The 27,623-nt window shown below is 44.9% G+C and overlaps 2 long non-coding RNA genes across 2 annotated transcripts in view; both read right to left on the bottom strand.

Annotated features, from left to right (window-relative positions):
- The window catches only part of LOC124508505 (uncharacterized), a 78,688-nt gene extending 51,302 nt beyond the window's left edge, over nucleotides 1-27,386 (bottom strand). Inside the window, exons 1-2 of the long non-coding RNA XR_006961269.1 lie at nucleotides 27,293-27,386; nucleotides 25,601-25,829 (exon numbers count right to left, since the gene is read on the bottom strand). This is a non-coding gene — a long non-coding RNA (uncharacterized LOC124508505). The remainder of the gene's footprint in view (nucleotides 1-25,600; nucleotides 25,830-27,292) is intronic.
- LOC124508504 (uncharacterized) lies at nucleotides 476-14,261 on the bottom strand. Its single transcript, XR_006961267.1, has 3 exons — nucleotides 14,072-14,261; nucleotides 1,813-1,970; nucleotides 476-562 (listed from the first exon to the last, which is right to left on the bottom strand). It is a non-coding gene; the product is annotated as an uncharacterized LOC124508504 (long non-coding RNA).
- Nucleotides 27,387-27,623: the final 237 nt, after the last annotated feature.

Below are 27,623 nucleotides of genomic sequence, written 5' to 3'. Positions count from 1 at the left end.
AAGACTGTTTCTTACACACCTGACTGCCTTGGAGGGCCTGGCCTTGCCCAATCTAATGAAATCCCACTGTATCTCAGAGCTTCCTGGCCTTTTGAACTGCATCACTGTATGGTGGCTCAAGGGGGATTTAATGTCTGCTGAGAAGAGCAAACCAAGGGGTGATTAAATGACAGGGATTTGGTTAATGTGATAATGATTCCCTTTAACTATAACCTATGGCAGGCCTGTTTTACTGGCTAAAAATAACTTGTACAAAATGTTATCTGCTTGGGAAATCTAGAGCTAGGGAAGAAGGCAGACTCCCTAATTCATCTGTTATCCCCAATAAGCACATGCCTTTCTCTGGAATGGGCCCTCCTTCCCCTCCCCCAGCACTTGCTCCTTACCCTTCTTTGCTCCCATCAGCTAATAATCCATCTGGGATTTCTACAAACAGGCTCTGGCTGGACAGGACTGCATCCCAGGAAGAGACTTTCACCTCAGTGACCTCATACTGGAAGTGGACAATGTGAGGTTTTCCATCGTTCACAGGGAGGTCCTGGGTCACAGTGAGCTTCTCGTCCTGGGAGGAGATCAGATCAGAGGACCAGATCACTACCGCTCTGGCCACATTATAGGCCCCCTAACCTAGGTGGGTCCTGGGAGTCTTCGTGGGCCAATCTCAGGGTAGCATGGGATAAACAGCACGCTGAAAATATAGTGCTGCATGCTGGCTAGATAGAGCCATCCATCACTCATCAGGCACAAAGACAAGTTGATGGCAGCGAAAAGCCAGCATAATGGGAAAGGAAATATTTACCAAATGTCCATGAGATGCTGAGTTCTGTGCAAGGTGCTTTCCCATTTTTCAATCACCACCTCAAGTATGTGAAGTAGTTACTAATATCCCATTTAAAATCTGACACACTGGGGCCCAGAACAATTAAGCAACTGACCCAAGCTAGTAAATGGCAGAGTTGAGACTCAAACCAAGTCTCCCTGATTCTAAGCCCATGTGTGTCCCCCACCCCAACGTCATGCTCTTTCTTCCCCTTCTCTCTCTGAAAGAGCAACATTAGCAACGAATGAAAATATATGTGAGGGTCTGGCTGGGGCCCAGCTCAACCAAAGCCTGCTTCCAGGTAGACTGCAGGGTTGTCTCCCCTGGGCACAGTCTCAAGAGACCAGAACTCAGCCACCCTGCGACCTTTCAATGCCAATCTTAGGGAGAAGCTAAACTTCTGGGCCTCAACCACAGGAGATTAAAAGGCAGCAAAGGGCTGACTGCACTAGCCCAGATCATTCTCAGGCCAGACTGCCAGCAATCTCTTAAGCTCTTGGGATGTACCCTAGGCTGCCAGGATGACAGATGATGGAGCTGCAAAGTCCCTTCTCATTACCCCCTGCTACACTACCTGCCCGCCCCCTATCAGGCTAGTATGGGATGGACAGCAGAATGCCTAATAGTCTCTGACAATGGGAAAACTGCTCCTCCTGGCCCTTGGTACCTCAAGAGAAACTGAGGAGTCACACCAAAAAGAGTTCTTGCACCCCTCCCATTCATCATTCTCCCACCCACTCAGGACCCTAAACCGGCACTGAAGCGCTGACCACCAAGCTGAGAAGATGGCAGTGTTTGCTGGTGCACATATCCTCCCCTCCTAGTACTCCCCAAAAGCCACACGGCAGCCTCCACTGAAAAAGTTCTTCCCGATCCCCTACTGGCCTGGCTTAAGGGAAGACCAAAGGGCCGCAATTACTGCCCTTAAGCAGCAGCTCAGTGGTATCCGAGAGGGCTCTGCTCCAAGCCTTCCAGCCCAGAGTCCTCCTTACCTTATATATTAGAGCTGAGAGAGAAGGATCCCTGCCGCCCCCTCGCCCACCGGGGATCTTCGACAGTGGGTGAGGGGCATCAGGAGCACCACAGAGGCCCCGGAACAATGTGCCTGCAGCACTGGAGCTGGGGACAGTTACTCAAAGGCAAAATACTACTGCAAGAGACAGAGAAGGTAAGACCGTGAACACCAAGACTTGAAGACTCATCTCAACATCCCCTCCAACCCCTACCCGGTTCTCCCTAAACAAGCACTACACCACTGCCCCCATCCTTTTGGCTTTAGCTTCCAGATGTAGTCTGCCCTCTTAAAGCACACCCATCCTCGTGTAGAAAGCAGGGGGAATCCCAGAAGTGCTAAGGGTGTCAGTTGGACATATATGACCAGAGGAGCACCTGTTAAACATCAAACAAATCTCTGTGGCACTGACAAACCTTGAGAGGAACCAGATCCTGGCTTGCCTTCAAGGCCTAGAACCCTGTACCCCCACCAGTCCCTTTCCTTACCCTAACAGTGTCTCAACAACCTATGTGACAGAATCTCAAAATCTATACAGTCACTTCTGGCTGGAGAGGCATATAGGCCTCAAGATACCACATGGATGGGGTACCATGTCCTTGAGGACCCAAGGCCACTTTTCCTCCCCAATCTAAACAAAAGAACTGAACAAGAAGACAATGACCCAAATCTCTCCACGGTCAAGAACTGAATTAAATCCAGGGATCTGGCTTCCAGAGAAGAGGTACACTGTAGTACAGAGTATTATGTTCTGAGCTTGTCCCTGGTATGCCACCAAATGTTGGGCTTCCTTGCCCTTTGCTAGACTCTAACCAGGGCATGGGTGTTTAGATTATACTGACACGACTGGTATGGACACTCAGGTACATGTGTATCAAGGATGGGGTGTTGCTAGAAGGTAGATTTGCTAGGAACTAAGTAAGGAAGCCAATAATCAGATGGATCAGAGAGGGTGAAAGGCTCCTCAAGGAGCTCCCTGTGATCTCCAGGTGTGTACTCTTACTACCACCATGATTTTCAGGTGGACCCTACAGGGCTCCAGATCTGCTCCACTGCCTTCTCTGAATCCAATTTAGTAGTTCCTTAAGCTGAGATGTAGCTCACTTCACAGGACAGCGGCAAGTGAAGCAGGGAAAGAAGCAGACTGCGTGTACACAACTCAGCAATAGGTCTGTCCCTTGGCCCCAACACCCCAGGCAGCAGGCAGCTGGAATGCAATGGATAACATACAGGAGGACACTGCAGTGGGTGCTGGAGCCAGCTCACAGGACTGTGCCCATCTCTTCCCAACTGCATGTTTAATGAGGTCATGCTGGTAGCTTGAATGGCTCTGGGGGAAGTATTTACACCACAAAAATCATCAAATGCTAGAAGTCAAGCTCCCCCCTCCCACCCCCGCCAAAAGGCGGCTGCAAAATAATGCAAGGCCCCATTCTTCACACTATTTGCTTTATACGGCATGCCAGATTTGAGTTCTTCACTTGGGCTCAGAGTGACAGAACTGAACTCACACCTAACACGGCAATGGTACAATAACGCAAAGGGCATCCAGCTAAGATCCTCAGTACTAAGAGACAGCTGAGACAGGAAGTCCAAACCCTTCACTGCTCTAGCTCAGCTCCCCTTTCTCTCAAGGATTTCAACCAGGGGCCTGAAATTACACTTAGAAATTTCATTGGGAGATGGAGTTCCCAGGGCAATGTCAGTGGGCCCGGAGCAGCATCAACACCTGGAGGTAAAAAAAAAACAACACATGCACCATTTCCTGCCTCCTCTGGAAAACCTCAGGCCATCCTCATCTCCCCTACTCTTAGCCTCAGTAACAGAGGAAGCAGAAGAAGCATGACTGAGGATTATGCTGTTTCCAATGAGGGACTTATTTTCTACTGAGGACAAAGAACGATTATAATGCCCCCATTCCAATGTGTTAAGGGATAGAATAATAGAGTATCCAGACCACAAAAAATTATGACGGGGGGGGGGGGGGGCTTTCCCAAGCAAAGGTACACACACAGACACCACCACCACCCCCCCACAGTAAGTTCTGTTCCCATTCCCTAGGGACCACTTCAGGCCTCTGTTGAGGTTCCTGCAGGAGCACCAGGAAGGCTGGGCCACTGAAAGCCACCAGGAAAGCTGGCTTGCCTGTAGGTCAGTGGAGCTACCTAAGAACTGGGCAGACCTCTCCTCTGGGGTAGAAAGATGAGATGTAGCCTTTTATACCAGAACTGCATGGGTTCACAAAACCAGATCACCAAAGCCCTTGCACTTCTAGAACTTTGGTGCCAATTTCTCAATCTCAGACTTCTACTTCCAGAGAAATTATTCTTCCCCGGTCTTTAGATGAGAGAGCTACATTCAACCCTTGATGGGCATTCCAACCATCATCTTGATTATGAGCTAATTTTTACTTGCAAATGTCATAAGCAATGGGGCCAACCCAATGAAATGATCAGAATAAGGTGGATTCTTTTTTCTAGATCCAGAATCCCCTTGTCTTCTTCCTAGAAATAATCCCTAGAGCCTGCCCTATGTTCAGCACTAACCTATGTGGCTCACTCCTCTTAAAGTAAATGCAAGAAGTCTATTCCAAGGTGACAAATCATTTACTTCTCCCACTCTTACACAAGGCTGCTGGAAACTCCTCCTTCTACCCCACAAAGTCTGCATGAGAAAGCAAGTGTCTGTGAGTGAGGGTGGACGGGTGTTTCCGGTCCCCATCCTGAGATCCACTTCCAGTTCCCTACCAGAAACAGCTACAGTTTAGGATAAACCTAGGAGACTGGAGATCACAGTCAACAACCCTCTTCATTGTCCATCATAATGGATCTGCTTTTAGTTATTTGCTGTGAATGGCAAATTGCTTCTCTTTCAAAAAACCTGACTGCCATTTCTGAAGTGAGAAGAACAGGAAGATGGGTATATACATGGTGGTTAAAGAAATTAAGGGGCATGAACAGCAATCAGGCAAGAGAAAGAAATACAAGGCACTCGGTCACTATTTGTAGATGACATGCTACTCTACAGAAAACCTCAACACCTTCACCAATAAACTATTAGAATAAATGAATTTAGTAAGGCTGCAGGATACAAAATCAATTCAATTTATATAAATCTGTTGCATTTATATATACTAATAACTACCAGAAGGAGAAATTAAGAAAACCATCCCATGTACAATTGCATGAAAAAAAAAAAAAAAATAGAGGGGTGCCTGGGTGGCTCAGTTGGTTAAGCATCCAACTTCAGCTCAGGCCATGATCTCACGGCTCATGAGTTCGAGCCCCATGTCAGGCTCTGTGCTGACAGCTGGGAGCCTGGAGCCTGCTTCAGATTCTGTGACTCCCTCTCTCTGGCCCTCCCCCACTCGTGCTCTCTCTCAAAAATAAACATTTAAAAAAAGAGAATATCTAGGATTAAATTTAATGAAAGAAATAAAAGACCCATACTTTGAAAACTGTAAGACACTGATGAAACTGAAGATGATACAAACAAATGCAAAGATATACCATGACATGAACTGGAAGAATATTGTTAAAATGTTCCTACTACCCAAATCTAAAGACTCAGTGCAATCCCTATCAAAACACCAATGGCATTTTCCTCAGAACTAGAACAAATAATCATAAAGTTTGTATGGTACCACAAAAGAGCCTGAATAGCCAAAGCATTCTGGAGAGAAAAGCAAAGCTGAACGTATCATACTCTCAGATTTCAAAGTATATTACAAAGTTACAGTAATCAAAACAGTATGGTATTGGCACAAAAACAGACATATAGGTCAAACAGGATAGGGAGACCAGAAACAAACCCATACACATATGGTCAATTAATCTGCAACAATGAAGGCAAGAATATACAATGGGGAAAATACAGCCTCTTCAATAAATGGTGTTGGGAAAATTGCACAGCTACATGCAAAAGAATAAAACTGGGCCACTTTCTCACAAAACTAAACTCAAAATGGATTAAAGACTTAACATGTAAGACCTGAAACCATAAAACACCTAGAAAACATAGCAGTAAGCTCTTCATCAGTCTTAGCACTATTTTTTGGGATCTGTCTCCTCAGGCAAGGACAACAAAGGCAAAAAATAAACAAGTGAGACTACACAGAACTAAAAAGCTTGCAAGGGAAACTAACAAAACAAAAAGGCAACCTACTGAATGGAAGAAAATATTCACAAATGATATATCCACTAAGGGGTTAACATCCAAAATATATAAAGTACTCATACAGGGCTGCCAGGGGTGTCTGGCTGGCTCAGTCAGTGGAGCATACAACTCTTGACCTCGAGATTGTGAGTGTGAGCCTCACAATGGGTGCAGAGATTACTTTAAGAAAAGTAAAACCTTAAAAACAAAAACAACTCATACAATTCAGTATCAAAAATAATCCAATTTAAAAATGGGCAAAGGGGGAGGGGTGTGGCAAAAAAAAAAAAAAAAAAAAGGGCAGAGGAAGGGTGCCTGGCTGGCTTAGTCGGTTAAGTGTCTGACTCACTCCCAGTTCAGGTCTTGATCTCAGGGTCATTAGTTCAAGCCTCTCGCAGAGACTACTTAAAAAATGGGCAGAGGTGGGGCGTCCAACTTCGGTTCAGGTCATGATCTCGCGGTTCGTGAGTTCAAGCCCCGCATCGGGCTCTGTGCTGACAGCTCAGAGCCTGGAGCCTGTTTCAGATTCTGTGTCTCCCTCTCTCTCTCTGACCCTCCCCCATTCATGCTCTGTCTCTCTCTGTCTCAAAAATAAATAAACGTTAAAAAAAATTTTTTTTTTAAAAATGGGCAGAGGATCTGAATAGACATTGTTCCAAAGACAACATACAGATGGCCAAGAGGCACATGAAAAGATGCCCAACATCACTAATCATCAGGGAAATGCAAATCAAAACCACAATGATACAATCATCTCATACCAGTTAGAATGGCTAATATCAAAAAGACAAGAAATAACAAGTGTTGGTGAGGAAGTGGAGAAAAAGGAACCTTTGTGCACTACCAGTGGGAATGACATTGGTGCAGCCACTGTGGAAAACAGTACAGAGGTTCCTCAAAAAATTAAAAATAGATCTACCATGTAATCCAGCAATTTCACTTCTAGGTATTTATCTGAAGAAAATGAAAACACTAATTCAAAAAGATAATGCACCCTTATGTTCATCACAGCATTATTTACAACAGCCAAGATACAGAAGCCACTTAAATGCCCATCAATATATGAATGGATAAAGCTGTGATATATATATACATAATGGTATACTACTCAGCCATAAAAAAGAATGAAATTTTGCCATTTGTGAGAACGTGGATGGGCCTAGAGGGCATTATGCTAAATGAAAGAAGTCAGACAAATAGGATTTCAATTATATGCGGAATCTAAAGGAACACCACAAATGAACAAACAAAACAGAAATAGACTTATAGACACAGAGAACTGATGGTTGCCAGAGGATGAAATTGATGAAGAGGATTAAGAGGTATAATCCTCCAGTTAAAAAATAAATTAAGACATGGGGCTATGATGTACAACATAGGGAATATAGTCAATAATATTGTAACAACTTTGTACATGACACATGGCACCATTTTGAAACATATATAAAAACTGAATCACTATGCTATATGCCTAAAAACTAATAACAATATAGTATGTCAGTTATTCTTTAATTAAAAAAAAAAAAAAAAAAAGAACAGGGGCACCTGGCTGGCTCAGTCGGTAGAGCATGCAACTCCTAATCTTAAGGTCGTGAGTTCAAACCCCACACTGGGTGTAAAGAATACTTAAAAAATTAATTAATTAATTTAAAAAAGAACAGCCTTCTGTTCTTGTATTGGCTTTAATGTTCGAAATGGTATTGTGGCAAAATATGCCACCAATCTCAACAGAGAACAGTGAATCTTTTAAGAACTTAAGTACAGTGAAAGTGGCTTCTAAACACAGGTCCTTCTGTCACAAGATCCAAACCAAGTTAGGTTTCATATTCAGTTCAGTTGTGTTTCTACTGGTTCCAATGCCCAGCTTTTTCCATTTCTTCCTCACATCTTGCTCACTCCATTGGGGGGAAGGCATGATTTAATCTTTAACACCAAAAAGAGGATTTAAAAAGTCAGTCTTAGGGGCACCTGGGTGGCTCAGTCAGTTAAGCATCCAACTCTTGATTTCGGCTCAGGTCATGATCTCATGGTTCATGAGATCGAGCCCCTCATCAGGCTCCATGTTGAAGGTGTGAAGCCTGCTTGGGATTCTCTCTCTCCCTCTCTCTCTGCCCCTAACCCACTCACGACTGTGAGCTCTCTCTCAAAATAAATAAACATTAAAAAATAAAAAGCAGCAGCTCAGTCTAGAGCCTGATCAGGCTTGATCAGAAAGATCAGGCTCATTAAGAACAATCAAATATATCAGCCTGAACCTGAACATCCACTTGGTCTGGTCTTGCTTTTGGAGAAGAAACAAATATACCATGCTAGAAATGAGGGTGTCAAGTATCCAAGTCAATTCAAAAGAAAGATGGGAGATCAGAGCCTATCTGTTAGTGTCTTTATTTTCTCAGTTATCAGACATGCCCTTGGAAACACTCCTCAGGATACATATGAGTGCTACGACAGATCACATCCTGCTGCCTCTAATTTAAAGCATTCTGTGAAACCGTTGCCTGAAATGTCTAATTTCATACACTGACTAGAGACAGGCACTGCACGTAGCAGATGTATTCCTGGGGAGTGTTGCTGGTAAATCAAATTTTTATAATTCAAATCCTATTTTTAAATCTCTAGGGTGCTTACTATTTAAAGGAAGGAACTTTAAATCTCTTAATAGAGTAAAGAATCTATTAAAGAATCACTTCCAGTTGATTTTTTGTCAGTTTTGATTTTTATATTTAGTTTGCTCAAAGCAGTGGATAGCCTGCTATGTAGAGATTTAATATAAAAGTAATTCTGTGGCTAACTTCCATTCAGCTACATCTAACAAATATGTGAATTCATATTCTCCTTGATATACTTTTGATCATGTTTCACTTGAATCAGTGGCCTGAGCTTGCTTAGGTCTGCACCCTTTCTCTCTGGTTTCCATTACCTATCGGAAGGGGTGTTAGATGGCCTTGGTATTACCTATTTTGTGGTATCAAGTGAAAAGACATAAAAACCACATTCCCAAGCATTCTAAATTCATTCCCCTCTCTCAACCTCTTCTGATCCATTCTTGTCTCAGGCCCTACCTCATAGAACACTCTCTAGGCTCAGACTTCCCTCACACAGGCTGCTTTTACTGAGACTAGGAAGGTCTCTGATGACTAATCCCTACGCAAAGAGGAACCAATCCAGGGCTGCCATCACATTTAGCCAAGAAGAAATAGGAAGAAAGGTGGGAGGTGATGGCCACCTCCAGTCTAGTGGGACCTTAGAGGCTGATTTCCAGCTGCCAATTCCCTTCCCATATGAGAAAGGAACCCTGGGCAGATGCCAGGCATAAGTCATTTCACTAGGGCTGTTCTATGTGCCAAAGGGAGTCTACTTGCTAAGCACAATTATAAAGAAAATGACATCACCACTCTGAATCACAGACTGAAAGCAAAACTGGGTTTTGGTTGATTCTCCATAAGAAACACACTTACAATGGCAGCAGAATATCTGCCTCTGAGGTTTGCTTATAACACAACTGATACTGGTACATCTTTTGCCAAAGGTAGGCATAACCACATACGCCAGAGGTGGATGGATAGCTAGGTACTCATGCATTAAAATTAAACCTTAATTTTACATTTTAAGTACCTTGATCCAGTTTTGTTTTTTTTTAATATTTATTTTTGAGAGGGCGAGAGAGACACAGAGTGTGAGCAGCAGAGGGGCAGAAAGAGGGAGACACAGAATCCGGAGCAGGCTCCAGGCTCTGAGCTGTCAGCACAGAGCCCAACGTGGGGCTCGAACTCACCAACCATGAGATCATGACCTGAGCCAAAGTCGAACACCAACTGAGCCATCCAGGTGTCCACCTTGATCTAGTTTGTATAGTGAACTCATCACCCAGTTCCAGACTCTCTTCCCAGGACAGAATTACCTCATTGTTTACATGGTATCAAAGGCCTAGGAAATTTTCCTAGGGATTCTCTTATGCAAAGCATTTTATTCTGCTGTTAACAGGAAACTATCTGTTTGGTTCACTTCAAGTAACAAAATTCTTGCTCACCTACTTGGCTATTTCTGGTCTATAGCTTTCAGTTAGGCTTTACAGCCTTACGAGTCATGAAGCCAACTTGAATCAACACTGCATACTGTTTCAAAAAGGGATGAATTACTTTTTTTTTTTTCTAGAAATGCACATATATAACATCCTCTAACCCACTCCGCAGTCCCCCTTTTTATATTTCTGAGCAGCTCTGAGGTTAAATTTGGATTTCTTGGCAGCATGAGGAATTACTATTATTAGTCCACATTGCTTTCTGAAGCATACCTCCAATTCGGGGGGATTCCCAACTATACTAGGAGTCTCTCTGGCTCTCTCTGTGGAAATGACCTTGAAGGTACATGGTAGGAAAACTTGCTCTCCTTACTATCCCATACCCAAAAAGCCATAGTGCCAATAAATAAGGAATAAGCAAAACCATATTCTTTGGGGGAAGAGAAAGAAATTCCATCACTCAGGGAACCATTCTGTGAAGATACCCAGGGTAGCTCTGATGTGCTCTCGTGCCCTGTCCACCTCCAAGAGAAAACACCTGTAGAACCAAATGCTTCTCAAAGCCCGTCAGACAAAGATTGTTTATAATATAGATATAAGGCCCAGGCAGGCGCTTCTCCACATACACAGGTGCTAAGCAGGCCCTAGACAGAGACTGTCTTTTTGCCCCCACAAATCCAGGGGAGAGAAAGGCCATGAAGCTGGATTTCCTTGGATTTAAACCTCATGTTCAAAAACTTTAATAAAAGTGCTTGTTCCTGTGTCTTCTTCCCTCCGCCACCATCAGGAATTTTAACATTCTGGAGGTACTAATCAGAACAAAACTGAAAAGGAAGAGCTTTGTTTCCAAAACATACTGCCGGTTCCTCTGCAACTATTTCTTCCAGGAAACCAAGCCTCCACCTCTTGAGTATTTCACTAGAGCCAGGGAAGCTAGAAAGCCCATCCCCCACCCAATGAGAGCTCAACTCCTAGCCAGCTCCCCCTCCCCTCTGCGGATACAAAACACCAAGCACACAGACTGGGAAGAACATCCGGCTCTTATCGGGATCCCTAGTTAGGGCCTACCAGAGTCCCTTTAGAAAGTTACAGGCAGGCCACAGAAGGCTGGGAAACATGTTATGGAAATAGGATTGCCATAACTCAAAGAAACCAGACACCCTGCACACACCACACCACACCACCCCACCCCCAGGCCAAAGTGGAGGAGCCTGATCCCAGGCCTTGCTCCTGCCCAGGACTTGGCAGGCCAGCTGGCTCCTCCCTCCACCTGCCTTTCATACAGCCAAGCCCCTCAAATTACCAACACACTAAGGGCCTTGGAGACAAGCAAGCCTGTTTTGCCACTTAGGAAGCTGGAAGGAATCTTGAGTTAAGCGAACCCAACCCCCTCTTTTTATATGGAAGCACACTAGCCAAGCCAGATCTAGAACTCAGGTCTTGCAACCTCACAGTCAACCAAGGCCCTTATGTATTGGTTCCAACTGCCCAACTCTCAAGGCTCAGCCTGCAAAGGACTTGGCACCAGACCAGCTCAGTCCAGAGGACTCCAGAGACTGCCTGCTGAGACCACACCACCCTCCAAATCCCACTGTGGAGACAAAAACATAAAAACATAAAAGAAAACCCATCTCATACCCTTTTAGCAGACTTCCCTGTAGGTTTCTTTGCTTCCCTCCACCCCTGCACGTCATCCAGCCCTCTCTCATACCTGCTGTCTTATCCTCATCACACACGGCTTTCTTTATCACAAGCAATACCTTTTGCATCCATCTCCACCTCCTCAGCTCCAGAGGGGCTGGGTAGAGAAGATGGAATAAAAGCGGGAATGCAAAGGGACATGGACTTGGATAGCCTCCGAAAAAGAAAACAGAATGGGACTGTAAAGAAGCCTTGAGAGGTAGGGGTAATGGGTCAAATACAACCATAACAAACCAGGAAATGAGGGGTGGATTTTCTTTCTGCATGTTGGGAAGAAATAGAGGTGTGGGGGCTAGGTAAGAGTCTGAGAATGAAAATGTCTAATGCCTGAGAACTGAGTAACTCAAGGTAGGAGAATTTAAGAGGCTGTTGTGGGTATCTTGGGAATTTCTGGATAGTACCTGAGAAAGAAAAACTAAGAAACCCCTGAAGGAGACAAGGCCCTTTTCAGTAGAGAAAGAGCTGACATTCACTAAAGAAATATGATGGGAAAGGTCTTGAGGGGGAGGGGGCGGAGGCAGTGTTTCTTAACCCTGGCTGCACATTACAAAGAATTAACCTAGGGAGCTTTAAAAATACATACAACTAACCAAGCCCCACCCTAGGCCTTACACCAGATCTTTTGAAGGTGGGGTCCAGGTGACTGATTTTTTCAAATGAGCAGCCAGTGTTGAGAAACATGGAGATACAAGAAAAGCTAAAAACACAGCTGGAATATTTAAGGATGGTGCTGCTAAAGGACTGGGAAAAGGCAAGTTAGAGACCAGCTTAGGGAGAAGGGAGCCCAGGTTTGGGAGGACCCCTGAATGGTAGGTAGAGCCCTATGGGAAGAAAAGCAATAAGGAAGGATAAGTTTGTAAAAAGAACTATAGTCTAGCTCTGGAGACACCACCGCACAATTTAAGGAGGATATACAGGGAACAGACCTGCTTGCAAAACAATGAGACCCAAGTATGGGGCAGAGGCCATAAGGCCAATTCTGGGGACAAAGGGTCTGGTGTGGAGAACTAAATGAGCTTCAGCCTCATTTCGGAAAGGACAGCAACAAGTCTAGGGGGTAAAATGAGGAAGACAATGAGACCCAAATTGTAAATAGAAGGCATTCTGATGTATAAAAAAACAACAAGGGTTAAAAATTGTGGGGAAACAGGATTATGGAGCAGTTTCAAAGAGTGTGGGGGCAGAAATACAGAGTATATTTGAAGAAGAGATGGATGACAACAAGGGCTGCCTTGGGAAAAAGAGAAGTAGAGAGAGGAAAGCTGAGTGATAAATTCTGCCTAGCTTGGGCAGGGGCAAGTATGTATGAGGCAAGTTCAGAAAACCACTGGTGCTGTTTCAGAAGGACGTGCAGCCTTTCTCTCCAATTAATGGGAGAAGACTGGGATCAGATTTTGAGGGAAGAAACTTGCAAAGGCCCAGTATCCAGAGTATGGGGCCTGATTTGCAGGCATTGGAGGTACAGAGAAAGAAAGGAGGCCTTCAACAGAAACAGGGTGGGCTGAGTTCTGTGATCTAATGATGGGATTCAATTAAGAAGGGAAGAATAAGAGTAAAATGAGTTCCAGCTGAGATCAAGTGTTTAGAGGATAGGAGAGTTTAGAAGTGTTGGGGGAACCCCACTAGGGGAAAAGGACGGCAAACAGAAGTCCAAAGTGTTTGAAAAATAAACGGAAGAAGGTTGGGAGCCAGGGATAAACGAGCTAACTGGGAAAGGGGTGTCGAGGAGGAAGAATGGGAAAAGATAAAGCAGGAGTTAAGGGACCAGAGGGACAGTGGGGCATCACTGTAAAAACTATTAGGCCTGAGAAAAGCGGGGGAGGGGAAGGGGTAATGAGTCCAGTTGAGAGCTGAAGGTTGGAGCCTAACTGGGGGAGGGGCGGCAGTGATAAGACAGGGGTTTGGAGGATGCAGTTTCAAGGAAAGAGAGTCAAAGCCAAGGGTTAAGTAACCAAAGAGGGAGGAAGATAGATTTGGGGAAATGGGAAACAATTTGGGGAATGTGGATGAGGGAGAAAGCCCAGTTTGGGAATGGGGCACCGTCCGACAGGACTTAAAGGAAATGGGGACTGGATTCGAAGGTTGAGTCCTGGTTTGCGTGGGGGTTGGGGGTGGGGGCTTTGCGGGAGAAGGAGGCCCGGATGAGGGGGATGGGCCAGGCTGGAGGGAAGGGGCTAAAGGGCGGAAGGAGGCCCCGTTGCGGGTTTGGGGCTTGGACTGGGGTGGCTGAAGTAGGGAAAGGACCCAGTGGGGGGGTGGGCAGGACCCCGCTGTGGGAGCGGGAACCGGCCGGGGATGGGGGGAGGCCCTCTGAGGCAGATGCGGGGAGGATGGGGGCGGGGAGCCTGGGCCGGGCCGTTACCTGTCCTGGGTGTTTATCATCCTCGGCGACTCTGCTCAGGGTGAGAGGAGGCGGCGCAGGGTATGGGTAGGTGGATGAGAGGGTGGGTGTGGGGTCGCGCGCGCGGGGCCGATCTCTGCGGGCTAAGTCCCTGTCAGGCCGCGGGCCCAGAGCCCTCCTCCTGCCTCAGCGAGCGCCTGCCTCCAACTGACCCTCCCCGGCCGCCGCCGACGCCGCCGCAACCGCCCCGCCCCCGGTGCCTCATCTGCATAGCCCCACCCCAGCGCCGCACGGTGTCCTGGGAAACTGGGGCTCACAACAAAGGGCAAAGCCCGGCCCCGCCTCCGCGCAGGCGCACCAGGGCGTGAGGGGGGTCTGGATGCGGACCCTCCTCTGCGGGCGGCTATGGCCGTGGCGGTGGCCTTAAGTTGCGCAGCAGGAAGGGTGCGTTGTATTTCAAGTAGAGTTTTCTGAGCATTGGCCCGACCTAGTCCTCGTCCCTAGGCCTTGTTTGCATGGGGCCGAGCAGAGGTGTGTCATCTGTAGGGCCTAGGAGGATATTTTATTATACAAAACAAAATCAGGAATCTAAGAGTAGTACACATATATTTGCGCCATTCCCAGACTAAGCCCAGGTTCAAAGATCTCAGTTACCTCAGCTCACAATGCAGATCAATAATCTCAGCTGCCAGTTGAGATCAACAATCTCTGCATCTGAAAGACACCTCAGGTCAATGGTTAAGGTCTAACAGTGGCTGGTGGTCATCTGAAGCCAAATCTCTGTGGGTCAGGATCACAGTCACCTGACAGCAGTGATGGAAGACACTATCACTAACTCGTTCACTTGAGATCACAATCATGCAAGGTTCACAGTCACCTCCATTCACTATCCCTGCTGGTCCTTATCACAGGTCGGTGACAACAGGTCACAAACACTGGGGCACAGACCCCTCAGATGACAGTCACTGCAGGCCACAGACACAAGTACTTCAACACAATCTGTTCAGTCAATCCAGACTCTGGAGGTCACAAGAGAGGTCACATTATCTTAGGTCATGGTGGGGTGATATTACCACAAAGCCCCTTCATTGATTTATTCAACAAATAATTATTGAGCAGCTACTTACTATGTGCTCCAGGCATGTGCTAGAGTCCAGCGCTACTTAATGGTCAATTAGGCAAAGTTCTTGCCTCACATGTCACAATCTAGTCAGAAAGAGAGACGCAGGCCATCAAAATATGAAGTAAGTGCTCAATCTGAGACCACAGAGAAAATATGGAATTATGGATGGCTTCACCAAAAGGGTTGTCAAAATCACTCCAAATCAGAGTTCACTATAGTCCCAAATCACAAATGTCCCACATTAGAATCATCTCAGGACACTGCTACTTTCCTTCACAAACACCATGTTTTCGGTTCTTAGATGATGGGGATACAGGGATGGAAGAAAGGTTGGAGCTACCAAACAAAGGTTTTTCCAGCAAAAATCAAAGCAGTAAATGATACTAGAACTTCCCAGATTATGACTACAGTCTCCCACAATCTGGTTCACTTTAGATCCTCTTCCTTGTCCCCTCGGCTATCCCTACCACCACTTCCAAGTTCAAGTGTGGAATATTCTTATGTCAGTATATAACAGAACTGAACAATTAAATCCAGCCCTGATCTATTCCATCTTGTGGTCCCAGAGACCTGGAACTCAAAGGGAACTGGGATGTCTCATTTCTGCCAGCACATCCCTGAACAAGTAACATTTTGACATGAAGGATAGTTTTTGACCAATCAGCAAATATTGAGAACTCACTACATCAATAATAGGGACTATTTATTGAACATCACGCTAAGGCACTAATTTTTACAATAGCTCCCTGCTCCCATTCTACAGATGAAAAGAAACCTCAGGGAGATTTTGCCAACTAATATTTATTGAAGGCCTATACATACCAAGCAAGTTAATTTATTTGCTAATTCAAAGCCAGTGAGTGGTGGAGATAGAATTTGGACCCCAAATGGCCTGATTCTGTGCTTTGTCTGGATTCATATGATAGAGGAATGAGAAGGTCTCTGCACACCTTGCTATTTGGGGGAATGGCCAGCAAGTGAAAACGTCACAAAAATGGGAAGCCACCTTCCTCTAACCTGTGCTGTCCAATATGATAGCCACTAGCCACATGTGGCTATTTAAACTTAAATTAAGTAAAATTAAGTAAAGCTATGAGGTGCTCCGACTCTTGATTTTGGCTCAGGTCATGATCTTATGGCTCGTGGGATCAAGCCCCACATCAGGCTCTGTGCTGACCGTACGGTGCTCTCCCCGTCTCTCTGTCCCTTCCCCCCCAAAAAGAAATAAACTTAAAAAAATTAAAAAAAAAAATGAAGTAAAGCTAAACATTCAACCTCTCAGTCCCACTGACTACAGTTCATGTGTTTAATATTCATGTGTGGCTAGTAGTTACAGTGCAGATTTTCCATCAACACCAAAAGTTCTGGACAGCACTGTGTCCCATCATTCCCCTATCCCTATTTACTTCAGTCATCACCACAGGTTCAAGCTCCCTCATCTGTTATCACCTCCATCCTTGTCCTCCCACTGGCAATAAGTTCCCTGCTCCCTGCCCTCAGGCACATCCTTCCTCTGTGCCCTCTGCAACCTGTAATCAGCAATTTCTCCATATCTTCAGCCTTTTCTCAGAATGTTGTCTTCACCTCCTTGACTTACCTAAAATTTTGTTAGCCCTGATTTGTACACTGATTCTTTAGCAGCACTCTTAAGTGAATGTTATTTTCTTCTCATTCTCCTGTACCTCAGGTCAGGAAGTGGTAAGTGTATTCCTCTCCCAACCTGAATGCCATTTCTAAGCCAGTGCTCCCCCAACCCCTCCTACAAAAACCCTGTTCCTTTGAAGCTTCACTGTCTGGGCATACCATCTTGGTTAATGTCCTCAATCAACCTCCAGGTCTCTCACTGCCCATCATTTAACTCTTGGCTCATTGCTTCTCTCTCCACCCTAAATTTTGTTATATTGAGTGAGCTCCACATCCATGTGATGGTCTCTCCATCACTTCCTTGACCACCTCATCTCCAGAGATATTTTCCACACTCCACAGCAGCTGGACCACTTCTGTAGTCACACCCTCAACTTTATGTTCACCAAAAGCCATTCCACTTCCAATATGGAGACTTTCCAACTACAAACTTTTCCTTAATTAAATCTCCCTTAATAATTCTTTGACCTTCATCATGAGTTCTGATCCCTTGACTTCACTAATGTCTCACTACTCATGAGATTCACTTTTATATTCCTTCTTTCTTACCTTCATTTTCATCATCCATTACTATAATCACTCTCTTGCTCTGTCTCCTCCAATTGTGTTGGCTTCTTTGTCTCCCTCTATCTCCCCGTCCGCCACTCACACTCTGTCTCTCTCTCTCAAATAAACATTAAAACAAAATCAATACCTCAAAGTAACCAATCAGGTAATAAGAGAAAAAGGAATAATAGAACATCACCATTTTGTAAACCCTCAATGAGATCAAGATCATCAATAGCTCTAATGTTACAAAGGAGAGACACTTGAAGGTTATGTGCCTCCTGATGAAAAGACACAGCACCACCTATGGAGTATTCTTGATGAAAACCTGAACCTGAATCAAAGCAAGCCTTTATATCTAACAACCGTTTACATAAAATGAAAGGAGATGGAGGAAATGGTTAAATGTCACCATAGGAATGCAATCAGCAAAATCCTGAATAGGAAATTTCTGAAGGACAAAAATCTCTATTTCTTCACCAAAAAGGGGGTGATAAAGAAGTGGAGAGGGAAGATCTGTAGATTATAATAGATTTGAGTTGTCCATCAAGTGTAACATTAGCTCTTTGAGGATGGTGCCATATAGGCCATATGACATGACATATGACAATCACATGACAACCTGACATCACTATTAAGTGATGATATCACTATTAACCTCACATGCCCACACCCTTGATTCCACCTGCCCCCTCAAACCTTGTCCCTCCCCAGGCTTGCCCATGTTTCCCATCTTCACAAATGGCCCCACCACCATCTGGTTGCTCAGGTAGCTACCTAGTTGTTGTTACAATTCCTCTCTTTCCTTCACCCCTCCCCTCTTGTATCCAACACATCATAACTAGTCCTGTCATTTCTGTCTCAGAAGGGGTATATTTCTTTTCCATCTCTTCCACCCTGATCCAACCCACCACCATCACTTGCTCGGATCACTGCAGCCTCCAAATGACCTCCTGTCTCCTTTCTTGCCCTCTTCCAGCCCATTCCTTCCAGTGCCACCAGGATGATTGTTTTAAGTATTTTAAAAATATGGGTAGGTGGCGGGGGGATTGGATGAGGGTGGTCAAAAAGTGCCAACTTCCAGTTATAAATAAGAACTAGGGGTAGAACGTACAACATGATGGCTCTAGTCAACACTGCTGTGTGATGTATAGGGAGGTTGTTAGGTGGATAGATCTGAAGAGTTCTCATCACAAGGAGAAGAAAAAACATATACTAATTTGTTATTGTTTTGGGGTGGGTTTTTTTTGTCTGTGGTTTTTTAAAATATCTCTGTGAGGGGCGCCTGGGTGGCTTGGTTGGTTGGGCGGCCGACTTCGGCTCAGGTCATGATCTCGCGGTCCGTGAGTTCGAGCCCCGCGTCGGGCTCTGGGCTGACAGCTCAGAGCCTGGAGCCTGTTTCAGATTCTGTGTCTCCCTCTCCCTCTGCCCCTCCCCTGTTCATGCTCTGTCTCTCTCTGTCTCAAAGATAAATAAACGTAAAAAATAAAAAAATAAAAAAATAAAAAAAAATATCTCTGTGAGATGATGGGTGTTAACTACATTTACTGTGATAACCATTTCACAATGTATGTAAGACACATCACTATGCTGTACACCTTAAACTCATACAGTGCTGTATGTCACTTACATCTCAATAAACCCAGAAAACAAAACAAACAAAAAAGAAATCATGTTGAACTCAAACACAGGGTACCTACCATGTTCCAGAAATGAGCTGTTCATGCTCAGAAAAAAATAAACTAGCTATTTATCTCGAAAAATAGATAGATAGATAGATAGATAGATAGACAATAAAAATCAGAATATAGATCATGTCATACTTTAAACCCTCCAGTGGCTTCCTAACTCGTAATAAAATAAAATCTAAATTCCTCACCTCTCCTTCATATAAGACTTTGTTGGACCTGAGCCTCCTGCATATTCTGATGCTTCCTGCATCCCTCTCCTTCCTGGAGTGACTCTGGCTCCTTTTCAGGGTCTCAAACATGACAAGCTCAGGGCACTTATTCCCACTATTCTCAATCTGGCCCAGATCTCTCTTTCCCCAGATCTTCATAAGGCTGGCTTCCCATCCTTGAGATCTCAACTAAAATGCTACCTCCTCAGAGAGCCCTTGGGAACATCACTAAACCCTGGGCATTCCCTTCACATCAACTGTCACATCTGCTGTCATTAGTCAGTTGTTGCCTTGTTCACAGTCTCTTACGCCCTTTAGACTGGAAGCTCTTCAAGGGTGAGATGCAAAAAAGCCTGGGCTGTAGTAGACACTCAAGTGTAGACACTTTTTTTATTTTGATAACATTCAGTGACTATTTTGTGCAGGCAGACTTGCAGCATCGTTGGAGAGACGTGATTTACACGTACGAAACAAACTAGAAGCAAGCGCAGATGCCAAGATTAGTGCAAAAGAGGGTTGCTCAGCCCCTCAGTGCAGGAGTTTAGAAGAATAAGCATCAGCTTCTTTGCTAAGAACAAAAGACAATTCAAATATCACTTTTTCAAGGTGAAAATAGAGCCTGAGGTACTAAAAAAGTAGACAAAAATAGAGGTTCCAAAAGGCCCAAGCAAGAAGATTAGGACATCAAGTGACTGATGTTTTTTCTTCTGTTCCCTCTCAGGGCTACGCCAACACTGCCTTTGGAAATCGTAGAAGGTTTACAGAAAGACATTGCCCAGGAGTCAGAAAACCTGAGAGTCCCAGTTTTCTCCCTTTTACTGGTTGTTGCTCTTGGGCAATGCACACGCGCTCTTTGTGCCTGAGCTTCTCACCTATAATCTGGGAGTTTGGGAGTGGGCTTTTGAGCACTCTTCCCTGCTCTCAAGACTTTAGGCTCCCAAGTGGCCCCTTGCATATGGCAGAGCTACACAGGGACAGAAATCGCTGAAGGAGGGAAGCCAAATGTCAGGGGAAGGAGACTGGGATTCAGGACTCATCTCATCCATCAGGAGAAAGGGCCTGAGGATTGGCCTGTTGTCATCTATCCGGTGAGCTCCCCTCACAAACTCTAACTTCTAACCCACTCCCTACTCCCTGAGACAGGATCTGGGGAAGAAGGGGAAGCCTGGCTTTTAGAGGTGGCAAAGATTACTGAGGAACCCTGCCCCTTGGCTCCCAGGGCAGGAAGTGCCAGGCAGAAGGCAAGGCAGGGGAAAGCACTAGAACCGAGAATGAGCAAAGAGCAGTACTGCCTGGGGCGTGGGGTTCCGGACCCAAGGAGAACATTATTTGAGACCAATAAGGAAAGAGAAAAGTAGTGGTTCCCACCGACTTCCCAAACCAAGGAAACTGGAAATGACTAGTAATTCCTTTCTGTTCCTCTAAGAATATGGCCCCAACAGGCCTGTGAGCGCCTCCATCCCCTCCTGCCCCATCAAGACGGCTCTGCCCAGAAGAGAGAATGAGGACTCCCGGGGGCTCTTGTTCCAGCACTCTCTCTATTTTCAGGACTTGCTTTCACCTCTGGAAAAAAACTTCAGGAAAAGTGACCCCTCCTTCCCACCCATACCCACTGACCAAAATTTCCATCAAAGCCTAGCTTCTGTCCCTCATGCCAGGAATCATACCCAAGTGGAAGCACAGACATCCCTGGCTACCATACAGCAAGGAAGGGGCCAACCCAGGAAAGGGGTGAAAGGTGATGTCAGCCATCTGAAGTTTCCCAGGGATGGTGAGAAGGTAGGGGGGAAGGTCTGAGGAAGGCAACCTTCAGCAACAGCCACTGAGAGGGAGGGGTGTACAGTGGGAGTAGAGCAGCCAGGGGCTGGAGCCCAGGGCTCTTGGCTCGGTGCCCAGTCTCTGATCTGCTGCATTGTTCAGCTATTTCCTTCCTTGGAAGTAGTAAGCGGGTGGAGGGGACCAGGATTGCATGGCTGGGAGTAAATGGAGCAGGGTGGAGCTTCCATTGGGGGAGGGGGCCTCCAGTCTGTTCCCATGACCAGCTGCCCTTCCGGCAGCCAGGGGACTGCGTGGGAAAAGTTCTTGGAAGTGCTGGGGACAGTGTGTGTGTGTGTGTGTGTGTGTGTGTGTGTGTGTGCACGTGTGTGCGCAAGCGCACTTTTTCATTTGTGTCTGACTGCCTTGCTTGGATTTAGTCACAAGACAAAGCCCTTTGAGAAATAGTCACCAGTCTATGTTCCCACTGGGCTGTGCCCTGGGAGAGGCACAAGAACCCGCCCCAACGCCTGAGAGAGGGACACTGGAGGCCTAAGACCAACTCCCTGAAGTCTTGACTTCTAGTGAATCTACATTGGCTGACTTCCCCGGATTTATGAGGATGCTTCTGGAATCTTCTGCAAAGCTTCCAGCTTCCTGGCAGAACTCCATTACTAGAGGGATGTTGGAAAGCAGGTGGGAACCAGACATGGGGAGTGGAGTCAATAATTCTCACAGCATCTCCCTAAAAAGCCTAGAATTCTTCATAACCACAGATCTAAGAGCCAGGCAGCATGCCAAGAGATTATATGATGGTCCAGTACTCAGCCTTCAGACAAGAAGCCTTAATACAAAGGTCACAAACTAGCAGCACACAGGTGAAATGCATCCTGTAAACACATGCCTTGCTTAGCCAGCACAGCACTTAAGAAATTTTTGAACCAATATTGAAAGATTTCACACAAAAATCCCAATTTCTATAGTCTCTTGAAGAAATCAGAAGATATGGCTAAGACTGATGCCCTATTTCCCCAAGACAACATTGACTGGGCTGAGTAATGACTGCTCCCTTAGAAAGAGTGTGGGCTGTCCATGTTCCCCCAGTCCCTACGGTCCCCATTGTCCTCAACACTGAGGCTAAGTATCACTTGCTGTTGCTCATCATACTTGTGTGATTACTACATAGTTTTCTGGGCCTTTGTCTCTATCAAAAGGGGGAAATAAAAGAAACCAAGAGGGCCACCTGTTTCTAGAGAGAATATTTCTATGCAGCAAGTATATCCATGAGCAAACAAAGATGGGATTGGGTGTCCTTCTGCCACCTTTTCTGCATCATCCCCTCCACTTTTCAGTGACATGATGCTTAATGCCACCCTCTGACAATACTATGTCACATGCTTTGTGCCAAAATTGTCCCCCCACTCCTTCCCTCACCCCCAAATCATAATTCTCCTTTTCTCAGTGAGCAAATTCCAGCTGTAAGCCTACAAAAGTAATGTACTGGAGAAATCCCCAGCACCTGCTTGCTAATGACCCTGTGATAAAGCTGAAACTCCTTACCTTAGGTGTTCTCTCATGCAGCACCCTGCAAGATGTGCATGTGAATACACAGAAGCACACCTGAAGGAGCTAACACCAAACTGAAAACCAAGGTCACCTCTGGGGAGGTGAGGAGGAGACCAGAAATGGAGGTGATGGTCCCAAGCCTATCCCTAAAGCTTTAATATTTTACAAGGAGATTATAATCATGCATAAGATGCCTTAGCCTGCTGTTAGTCTCACCTCAGTTTATCTTTCCTGCTTATCTCCATGAACTGATCGACTCACAGTTTCCTATTCCCCAATTTTTGTGCCCATAGCTTTTCTCTTTTTCATACCCAGAATGCCTTTCTCCTCCTCCTCTACCAAGCCAAATCCAGCCCATCACTCAAGGCAGTAGTCTTTCAAAAATGTACCCCATGAGGGCGCCTGGGTGGCTCAGTCAGTTAGTCGTCTGACTTTGGCTTAGGTCATGATCTCATAGCTCATGGGTTCAAGCCCTGTGTCAGGCTCTGTGCTGATAGCTCAGAGCCTGGAGCCTGTTTCAGATTCTGTGTCTCCCTCTCTCTCTGCACCCCCATTCCCTGCTCACACTCTCTCTCCCTCTCTCAAAAATAAATAAACATTAAACATTTTTTTTAATTTAGCCCATGAACACCCTAAACAAAGTTTTAAATTATGTACCCCTCAATAAAGCAGGTTTTTAAAAAACTATATATTCTCTTGAAGTTAAAAAAATTTTTTTCCAACTAGGTTTAAATACGGTTGACCCTTGAATACAGAGGGGTTAGGGGTACCAACTTCCATACAGTCAAAAACCCACATACCACTCTGACTCCCTCAAAACTTAACTACCAACAGCCTAGTATTGATCAGAAGCCTTACCAATAACATAGTCTATTAACACATATTTTGTATGTTGTATGTATTATATACTGTGTTCTTACAATAAAATAAGCTAGGGAAAATAAAATGTTATTAAAAAAACATAAGGAAGTACTGTACTGTAAAAATGTACATATAAATGCACCCTTACAATTTAAACCTACATTGTTCAAGGGTCAACTGCAGTTGCAAAGGGTATGATTTCTGGTGTAATGGAAATATTTACATTTTATGTTATTTTTTTTTAAGTTTTTATTTATTTAAGTAATCTCTCCACCCCACGTGGGGCTTGAGTTCATGAGCCTGAGATCCAGAGTCATGCTCTTCCAACTGAGCCAACCGGATGCCCCGTTATCCACATTTTATTTATTTTTTAACTTCTTTTTTAAACTTTATTTATTTATTTTGATAGAGTATGTGCGCACAAGCGGGGGAGGGGTAGAGAGAGAGGGAGAGAGAACCCCAAGCAGGCTCTGTGATGTCAGCGCAGAACCCAACACAGGGTTCGATCTCACCAACCGTGAGATCAGGACCTGAGCGGAAATCAAGAGTCTGACACTTAACCAACGGAGCCACTCCAGCACACCTGCCCCCCAATATTGACATTAAAAAAACTTATATTAAATGTATTCACTGGAATCACAGTGATTTGATACTCATCATCAACATTTGCGAATTGCATAAGTAAGCTCTTAAAGGAAAATTTACATCATTGCTTTTGTCCTTGAATTTTCTTTCCACTTCTCCCATATAATGCTATCCTAATGTAATACATAGTTTATGCTGGAAAATCTTTTATTTTTTTTAATATTTACTTTTATTTTTGAGAGAGAGAGAGAGAGAGACAGAGACAGAGTGTGAGCAGGGGAGGTGCAGCAAGAGGGGGAGACACAGAATCTGAAGCAGGCTGCAGGCTCTGAACTGTCAGCACAGAGCCCGATGTGGGGCTCGAACCCACAGACTATGAGATCATGACCTGAGCCGAAGTCAGATGCTTAACCGACTGAGACACCCAGGCACCCCTTGAAAATCTTTTATTGATCATCAAACAATACTTCTCTGCCATAAATATATGTTTATATAAAAATTAAAATTGTATTCTTTTCTTATTTTTTGTGGCCATAAGGCTCCAGAGTTTACAATTTTCTTCTGGATTGACTTATCATTACAATTATTATTAGTTTACTGTTTGTCAAACAACAAAATATATTGCAAATGTTGATAGAGCATTATTAAACATGAGTAAAAAAAAGTTTTAAAGTAAGTTCTATGCCCAACATGGGGCTCAAACTCATGACCCCAAGATCAAGAGTCCCCTGCTCTACTGACTGAACCAGCCAGGTGCCCCAAATAGTAAAATTTATAAAAAATACAACTTGAAAGAAAGAAACAAAGAAATAAAGAAAGAAAAGAAAAAGAAATACAACTCATATTGAAATAGTCATATACATGCTGGAATGAGACAGTGATCAGCATCAATTTTATCTCTACATCCTATTTTTATAGATGATAATGCTGAGAAATCTCGTTCACATAAACACGTACATGGGAATTGAAGAAGTTCGGGCAGGGTCGCTCAATTCCACCTGATCATTCAACAGGTGACAAATGAATTTGTTTTACTTGCTTCAATTGTGGAAGGCAAATATTGGGAAATTTTGATTTGCAGAACAATTTGTTGCCCAGACAGCCCGAGTCATTTGCTTTCTCAATATTGAAATCACTATTTTAAATTGTTTCTTTGGGGGCACCTGGGTGGCTCAGATGGTTGAGCGGCCTACTCTTGATTTCAGCTCAGGTCATGAGCTCACAGTTCATGGGTTCGGTTCATGGGGTCTAGTCTGGCGTTGGGCTCTGCATTGACAGTGTGGAGACTGTTTGGGATTCTTTCTCTTCCTCTCTCTCTGCTCCTCTCCTGCTCCCACTCTCTATCACTTTCTCAAAATAAATAAATAAACTAAAAAAAAAATTGTTTCTTTGGAGCCCCAGAGATTTTTACACACCAAGGCAACATACCAAAATGAGAGTTAGGATGGGCCAAAGATAAGTCTTTTGTACAATAGTATAGGTTAAATTGTGCTATAGTAACAAGTAATACCAAAAATCTCAATTGTTTAAACCAACAAAGATTCTTCTCCCCTCTGTCCCCCAAACTCACAATACGTATCCAACACAGGTCAGCTGGGGGTTCTGATCCATGCCATCGTCATTCAGGGATCTAGACCTCATCATCTGAAATGTCATTGGTCACCATGGCAGAGAGAAGGTAAGGAGAATCATACGCTGGCTCTTAAATGCTTCCACCCAGAAGACACATTTTTGCTCATGTATCATTGTCCAAAGCAAGTCACATGGCCACACCTGACTTCTAAAAGGTGGGAAAGTACCTATAAGAGAACAGGGAACATGGATGAGCAGCACTGATGGTTAACACACTTGTCTTTTGTAAAATGGGAGCCAAGAAATTGTGGAAATGAAGGGAGGAGACGCGTTCACAGGCACAGCCTAGTCCTTGTTGAAGATGATGTTCTGGAAATTGATTCCCGTCAACATAACCCTGCCACCTACCCTTCGCTAAGAAAGCCTTTTTGCACCTCTAGGGGTACATGTGCCCAAGTGTGAAGACCACTGCTGCCTTTGTGAAGCCTTCCCTTCAGATCCAGGGACCTCTTTGAGTTCCTGTCATTATTGCCTGTACTATCCATTTGGAAGCTATTAGAGGAGTTAATTACATTTTCATATATGTGTTTCATGTTTTCCTAACAAGTTGTAGTTTCTTTGAGGATGGAAACCATATGTAAGTTTTTATATACCCCATATTATCTAGCAAGAACAGTTAGAACTTGTGAGTTCTGCTTGATGGCTGAATTGGTCACTTTTCTTGGTATGCTTCAATCTCATCTGTGCAGTGGGAATAACAAGGCTTCTTGCCCTTAGGATCACAATCAAGATGACAGAAAAGCTCTTTCCATCCCATTCTCTTTGACCTAACAGGGATCAGCGTCTTGAGACTCCACTTCTGAAAAGCTGTATGTAATGATGAGTCATTAAAGGCTCTTGAAACATCTGTGGAAAGTGGGTTTAGGAAGATGAGCCTGACATTAGTGAATGCTGGGTGGTTGGGGAATGCGACAGGTGGGTGGCGGGGCAGGGACAGGGAGTCCAGGTAGAAAGTTGCACTTCAGAGGTGATGCAGGGAATGGCGAGCCACATTGCACCCTCAGGGAGTGACGACCCCAGCTGACTTCCTGAAATTCCAAACCTGGATTCAGGGCTGAATCAGGTGGTAATAACAAACCTCATGCTTCTGCCAGTCAAAACCAAGCGTTCGCTGCACCCTGACACTGCCCCCTGGTGGCCTCTGGAGTCATTGCCAATACAAGGAAGCCGAATTATCATTAGGGGGATCTGGGATTGATGTGGGTGAGGACAAGATGGCCAAAATTGCGGCTGTAGAAAAGGAAAGGAACTAAGGAGAGAGAGGAGGGGGCCATACACATGGGTTGGGCGTAGGCTGGGGGGAGTTTTTATCCCTGGACTTACTGCACAAAGTGAAAACTAGAAAGAGTCTTTGAGATGCAAACAACAGCACAAGGGCATGGTTTAGCCCATGCAACTGTTTTCAAATTTTTGGGTTAGTTGCCAACGTCCCAAATCAGGTAATTTCACATTAAAATCGGAATGTCCAGTTTCTCTTGAAAAATCAAAACCATCAAGCTATATGAGGCCACCATCTTGCTGAGCAGCAGCTAGTTGGGGCTGAGAGCTTTTCTGTCCCTTTCAGCAGGGCAAGAGCTTCCCTGTCACCCAGTCACCCAGGCTGCCTTCCTCAGTTCTGCTGCCCCCTTACCCTGCAGGCTGGGAGTTTGTAACTCCTAGGTGGACATTTCATGCTGGAGAGCAGGGTCAAAAGGTATCAGGATGGGACCAACCAGTCATCCAATGCCTCCAGAATTTATCTATTACACATCATCCAGGGGAACCTGGGTAGCTCAGTTGGTTAAGCATCCAACTCTTGGTTTCAGCTCAGGTCAGTGATCTCACAGTTCATGGGTTTGAGCCCCGTATCAGGCTCCGTGCTGGCAGTGTGGAGCCTGCTAGGTATTCTCTCTCTCTCTCCTCTCTTTCTGCCCCTCGGCTGCTCATGTGCACATGCTCTCTCTCTCTCTCTCTCAAAAATA

This window comes from Lynx rufus, unplaced genomic scaffold (assembly GCF_022079265.1).
Source record: "Lynx rufus isolate CCGP_SWC_20201006 ecotype Redwood Valley unplaced genomic scaffold, mLynRuf1.p SCAF_13, whole genome shotgun sequence".
In the NCBI taxonomy this organism is placed as follows: domain Eukaryota; kingdom Metazoa; phylum Chordata; class Mammalia; order Carnivora; family Felidae; genus Lynx; species Lynx rufus.
This window is presented reverse-complemented; position numbering and strand designations above follow the sequence as displayed.